We start from the raw sequence: 6,844 nt of genomic DNA on the forward strand, positions 1-6,844 counted from the left end.
TCTCAATTAGGCATAATCCCATCACTGTGCTTGTATCTATACTTCTCAATTAGGCACACATGATATATTCCAATAAGAACTGAGTTAATCTCAGCTGATGTTGTTTTTCCTTTTGGCCTGGTACAAAAGTCTAGACTGCCAAGGGCAAACATGTTTAGTTATTTTTACTAGAGTTGAGCAAATAAACACTAAGTCTTGCTTAAAACTTGAGCTGATCCTCAATAGAACCTTTTAGGAAGTTCCAAGAGGTGTTGTTTTTTGACCTGGTGTTTTCACTTGTTCTCCTGTCTACTAGCCAATCCTGGTCTTAAAAAAAAAAAAAATTATATATATATATATATATATATATATATATATACACACACACACACATATACACATATATACTATATATATATACATACATTATATATGAATACATATGTATGTATGTATATATAAATTTTTTTTAAAAAGATTTTATCTGCTCCCTGTATAAATGAAATATAAGTGAGGGAAAATAATCCATGCTTGTTCTGTGTACAGAGTTACTGAAAATATCTATCTAACTTTTTGCCAGCAAGTATTCCTTCCACCATGGAATACAAAGAGTATGGATGTAGCATGATCTTATTACAAGATTTAAGATTTCCTTTTTTGGGAAGACCTATACATGTACATCGAGATTAACAGAAATTCCTTTATATGGTAGATGCTAACAGTTGAATTTTACTCTCCAATCTACTCAGATTTAACTGTTGACTGTTGGATGCCCTCCGTAAACTGCTCCCAAGCCAGGAGTCTAGGGCTAGGTTATGAAGCATGACCTTGGTTTTTACGAACCTACATGATTCTCCCATCGGATGGATTTGACTACCTCTACTCCCAGGTCCTCCACAGTTTTGAGCTACATGCTCTCAGCCTCTCAACTTATAGGTGAAGCACAGCTATGCAAAAATAATAATTCTTGACACTTTCGTAGGAAGCACAGTTACAAGATATATTCTCATGTATTACCTTAACACAACACTGTGAGATAATCAGATCCAGAAACAGAGACACGTTTCAAAGATGAGGAAACTAAGCGTAAAGCCGTGATCTAAAGACTAACAGGTGAGCAGAATGGAGACCAGATTCTAGGTTTTCTGACTGTCCATTGTGGCTTTTGCCTTCTGGTTATCTGCGTAAGCCCCACAGGAAAAGGCACATTGCTCTCAACATTCTGTCTTCCTCTCAGTTGTCTTTCTTTCTGCCCCTCATCCTTGTCTTCTCCTCCTCCAGTCTGCTGTGGTTCTCTGGAAGTTTCCTCTGCCTCATAATAGCCAGTTCACTTTTACTCTGTATAGCCACTTCCTACAGCTGCCTGAGCTGCTGGTTTCCTGAGCTCCAGAACATCTCATTCTCTCAGTTCTCTGCTAGGCTCTTGGAGTCAAGTCCCATGGAATGAGTAAGAGATGAGAGTCCAGTGCAGTGGTTCTCAATCAGGGTGATGTTGCCCCACAGGGGGGCTTTAGCAGTGTCTGGAGATATTCTTGTGTCACTGGTTTCTAACTGGTAGAGACCAAGTGCTGCTCAACACCCTGCAATACACAGGCCAGCCCCCAAGACAAGGAATTACCTAGCCAAATGTTACTAGTGCCCCAAACACCAAGGTTGCAGCGCCTTCGCTTAGAGCGATAACACCTCCCATCCCACCATGTCTATTACAAGCATTTACCCAGAAGAACTAGCCAATGTCAAGTCTTTTTATCACCGTGGTGGTGGGAGAAGATAACAGGCTTCAGCAGAGGAGGTGGGGGTGGTGGAAGGGGACGGCGGTGTTTTCAGTAAGGCCACAGAACCAATAACCTACTTGGACTGTGTTTACTGATAACTCTTGACACCATAAGGCCACATTAGGTCTGCAGATTTGCTCTGTGATAACATAACAGAAACTTGCTGTGAAGGGAAAGAAGAAAAGCCAATGACCCCGGAGGTCTCAGTCTCCGAGACAATGAAGGTTTGTTATGGGTATGCCACACCCTGGGCCTCCTGCTTCTGAAGGTGGGCTCTTGGCAAATGAGTCCCTAGGAACCATGTGAGATAAGTATGTGATGGGCAATGCCTTGAGCTTTGAGGATTAAAAGACACAAAATATCTTTAATGTAGGATCCCATGGTGAGGAGCATATGACAGACCAATTACAGAGTTTGAGTGTGAGATCCACATTCTGCCCTTACTGGATCTATCAGAGCCATTGGTCATCTAATTCCATTCCATCTGTAGAATAAGACATTAAAAAAATACATTCATTCTGGGACCGGTGCCATGCACGTTTCTAACCAACAATGCAAAATTCCATTTCATCTCAAGGACAAAGAACAATTCGCTCTCAGCTACAGCTTCCTTTTGTCCTTCTCCGACGTCAGCTTTATTCTTGGTTCCTCCTCTCTGGCCTCACGTGGAACTAGCTTAAAGGACAGAGATGTCCTTTGACCCCACTGTCCCTCCACTTTCATGTTCATGACATACATTTACAATATTTGAGTGGGTGATCATCATTTATCACCCTTTTTTTTATGATTTTTTTTAAAGATTTTTATTTATTTATTTGACAGACAGATCACAAGTAGGCAGAGAGGCAGGCAGAGAGAGAGGAAGGGAAGCAGGCTCCCTGCTGAGCAGAGAGCCCGATGCGGGGCTCTATCCCAGGAGCCTGGGATCATGACCTGAGCCGAAGACAGAGGCTTTAACCCACTGAGCCACCCAGGCGCCCCCTCTACCACATGTTTTGAAAGAACATTTTATTGAAACATTTTACTTTCCAAGTCCGACTCTCTCAATCTCAAGAATTTCTCCCTTCCCATGGAGCCCCTCTTTGTTATCTACTTTCAGGACCCCAGTCTGAAATTTGACACTTTTCTATGCTCTCTGCTTGACCGCTTTGCAGCCTCAGCTGCTGATGTCCTTGATTTGTATCTAATTGCTTCTGTTTCTTATTGTTTCTTTCTGTATGTAACATTACAGATACCTCATTTCTTTTCCTTCCATGTGTGCTATAGGATTGGAGCTAGATGATAAAGGAAATTCTAGTTGCCACTACATGTGGATAACTGCATTTATTTTGAACCTTTCCTCCTAATTAATGGTAACCCGCTAGTTACAGGCTAATTCGTCTGCTGAGATAAATGGGCTTGAGCTCTATTAACGTTCCTACTTTCCACAATCAGTTTTGAGAAAAACTACATGCAGGGTGTGTGCTTGTATGTGTGTCACTATAAGAGAAAGTAGAAAATTATTTTTAGACGTTTAAAGGTGATAGAAGTTCTTTTTCTTAAATAAGATTCTGTCTGTGGGGTACCTGGTACCTGGGTAAGTGTCCAACTCTTAATTTCGGCTCATGTCATGACCTCAGGGTCCTGAGATCAGTCCCCACATCCAGTTCCACACTCAGTGCAAAGTCTGCTTGAGATTCTTTCTCCCCCTGTCCCCCCACCTTCAAAATTAATAAAATAAAAATAAAAATAAATAAGATTCTGTCTGTGACATTGGCTAGTGTAGTGCATAGAACATAACACGATTTCCCCTGATTCTTCCCTTCAAGATTCAAAGTACCAGAAGCATGCTAAGAAAAGCGGGATTTAGGACTGCATCAGTTTCAGCTCTCTATAGGAGTCTCTGCCAATGGTTGACCCTTACTTTTCCTCTGGCAAGGACAAATTTTTGTTTTGCTTAGAAAATCCTTTGCTGTCAGTAGTGGTAGGTATTTCAAAGAAGGAAGACATGAAGGAAATGGAAAGAACTATGTGATAGAACATTTTCCCCCTCCAAGTAGAAGAATGGGGGGATCATTTAGGATGAGAAAAATATGTGTTTTTACCTCTTTGAAGTAAACACCATATTATTTTGTCTTCCCACAGAGCCTTGTTAAATTTCTATAACCAGTGAGTGTCAGGAAAGTATTATTATCTAGCTGTTTTTGTCCTAGAAGTCTAATAAAAATACTCTGGGGGCGCCTGGGTGGCTCAGTGGGTTAAAGCCTCTGCCTTTGGCTCAGGTCATGATCCCAGGGTGCTGGGATGGAGCCCCACATCAGGCTCTCTGCTCAGAAGGGAGCCTGCTTTCCTTCCACTCTCTGCCTGCCTCTCTGCCTACTTGTGATCTGTCAAATAAATAAGTAAAATATTTTTTTAAATACTTTGATAAGAATTTCATGTCAGAATATGTATTTTTCCCTTCATAATAAATGTTCAGAAAGTTAAATGAATCCACTCCATGAAAGGGTACATGTGGCTTTAAACCTTTCTATGTGCTGCCCCCTAGTGAGCATTTGTTAAAAAGACAGCTCCGCCTGAACCCTATCATGGGCACAAGCAGGGAGACCCCTGTCAGGGGCCAGATAGGGGGTGGCAGTGGCCAAAGTGGTGACCATGTGCAGCGGAGATCAGGAAACAACAGAAATCCACCAAGGGGCCTGAGACAGAAGATCAGAAACATGAAATCCAAGGAGCAAAACTGGGTGTTCAATAACTACTCATCAGAGGCATCTCTGCATTGACATTTTGCAGACTAAGCCAGGCCCAGGCCTCAGCTAGAGAGAGTCCAGTGATGACGTAGGTACTCTCTTGTGCAAACCAGGGACTGATGGGAGAAACTGAGAGGCAAAGTGCAAGAAGTTGCAACTCCCCTGAGATTCACATATGCAGTCAGAATCCTGTCTGAAAGAGCTACCTGGGTACTCAAATACTCCAACCGCCCCACCTTACCATCTCCTTGTGAGTGGAATCTTCTCACCTACTTCTAGTCTTCAGACTTGCCCCACCTACACAAAAGAATTATTGCAGTAAAGAAGGAATTTGTGCCATGTTGAGGGAAGGGTTGGATTTGGGTCCTGGCAGTTAGCAGACCCAACACTGGCATTCTGCCAAACATGAGTGTGGGTAAACTGAACCATAGCTTACAAAGGATGAGGACTATGGAGGTTTGACCACTCCAATAAATACGAAATCTTTTGTTTCAGCATTCTATGGTAGGCTACAGTCCCTTTCTTGAGTGTAGAATATAGGATTAACTTCTTTAAGAATATACAAAGGTCAAGTACATTTTAGAAGGCACCTTCTAATATATCAGCACCATTCCCTTTGACATTATTGTTGTTATTATTATTCAAAACATATGAGCTATTATTTTTGAGTACCTACTATGCCTTTTTTAAAAGTTTATTTATTTTTTTAATAATCTCTAACACCCAACATGTGGCTCAAACTCATGACTCCATCATCAAGAGTCTCTTGCTCTTCGAACTGAGCCAGCCAGGAGCCCCTACTGTGTCTTTTTTTGATCTTAATAATAACTAACCCTGGATGCACACTTAACTGTCCAAGAGACTGTTGCTAAGAGAGTTGCCCATGATTAGGAAACTGGTACATGGCAGTACTGAGAATTAAATGTTTTGTCTGACACTAGTTGCTTGCTTGCTTACTTTCTAACAATCATTTCCTTCTGAGACATACTTAATTCTGTTGCTCTTTGGAAGATAATTAGTAAAGTGGATGAATTAATCTGACCAAAACTAACCCTCCTCTTCTCCTGAGTAACATGGGCACTTGTTACAATGGCTTTGGAGATGACATATGGACCCAACGAGGTCGTTCGACATTTCCAACCGGCCATAAAGGGAAACTGAAACTATGACAAAATAGTAGAAGCAGTAATTATGGGCAGATAAAAACCTTACAACTCCTCTGAAAACAAACCAATATTTATATGGACAAGTAGACCATTCCTCCTTCCTTCTTTTATTGAACCCATTGTACTGGATTGAATAGTGTTCCCCACAATTCACGTCCATCGGGGGCCTCAGAATGTGCCCTTATTTGGAAATAGGGCAATAAAGAGGCGTAATTAGTTAAGAGGAGGTCATCCTGGATCAGAATGACCCTTAGATCCAGTGACTGGCGTCTCTGTAAGAGAAGGAGAAGGACAGGCACCCAGGTGGCTCAGTTGGTTAAGCATCCATCCCACTCTTGATTCCAGCAGGTCAAGGCCTCAGGGTTGTGAGCTTGAGCCCCTTGGAGCCCTGCACTGGCTCCACTCTGAGTGTGAAGCCTGCTTAAGATTCTCTCTGTCCCTCTCCCTCTGCCCTTCCCCACCAGCTCACACATGCTTGTGCATGCATGCTCTCTTTTAGGGAGAGAGAGAGAGAAAGAGAGAGGGAGAGAGCAAGAAGGGAGAAGGAGAGGGAGATTCAGACACGGAGATGTAGAGGAGACATGAGGAACGGAGACTGGAGAGAGGCAGCTGCCTCGCATCCTACAGAGGGAGTGCAACCCTGCCAACACCTTGACTTTGGACTTCTGGTTTCCAGGATGAGAGAGAATAAATTTCCCATTTTGTGGCACTTTGCTATGACAGCCTTAGGAAACGAATCCACCCATGGTCACAAATTGGTTTAATCAGGCAGTTATCTCCTTGAACACTTGAAAAAAAGCATAAAATCTGAAAGAATGAAATAGAAGATAAGGACATTTCAGTGGCTGTCAAAAGCACAGGAGTGAGACATCCAAGTGGCTCAAGGACCAATTTGGCAATCTAGGAGCTGAAAAGACAGCAGACAAGATGGAGATGACGGGTCAGAAGTCTGATATGGAAGTGGGACAACCTGCTGTTCACTTTCGCCTGAGTTCAGGTTGATGACACTCAGCTCTGCCCATGTCCTAAAGATCATATAGGAAAATTAGCTTGCTTATTTTATGTAAATAAAGCCAAGTTTCCCAACAAAAACATTGAATGAACTCTGATTGTGATATGCTCAGCCAAAACATACATTTTTAGATAAATGAGTGATTTTTCAAAATAAATAAACTTCAAAAAACTGATATTCGCA

The sequence above is a fragment of the Mustela putorius genome, unplaced genomic scaffold (genome assembly GCF_011764305.1).
Source record: "Mustela putorius furo isolate JIRA1106 unplaced genomic scaffold, ASM1176430v1.1 tig00537227_pilon_pilon_pilon, whole genome shotgun sequence".
Lineage (NCBI taxonomy): Eukaryota > Metazoa > Chordata > Mammalia > Carnivora > Mustelidae > Mustela > Mustela putorius.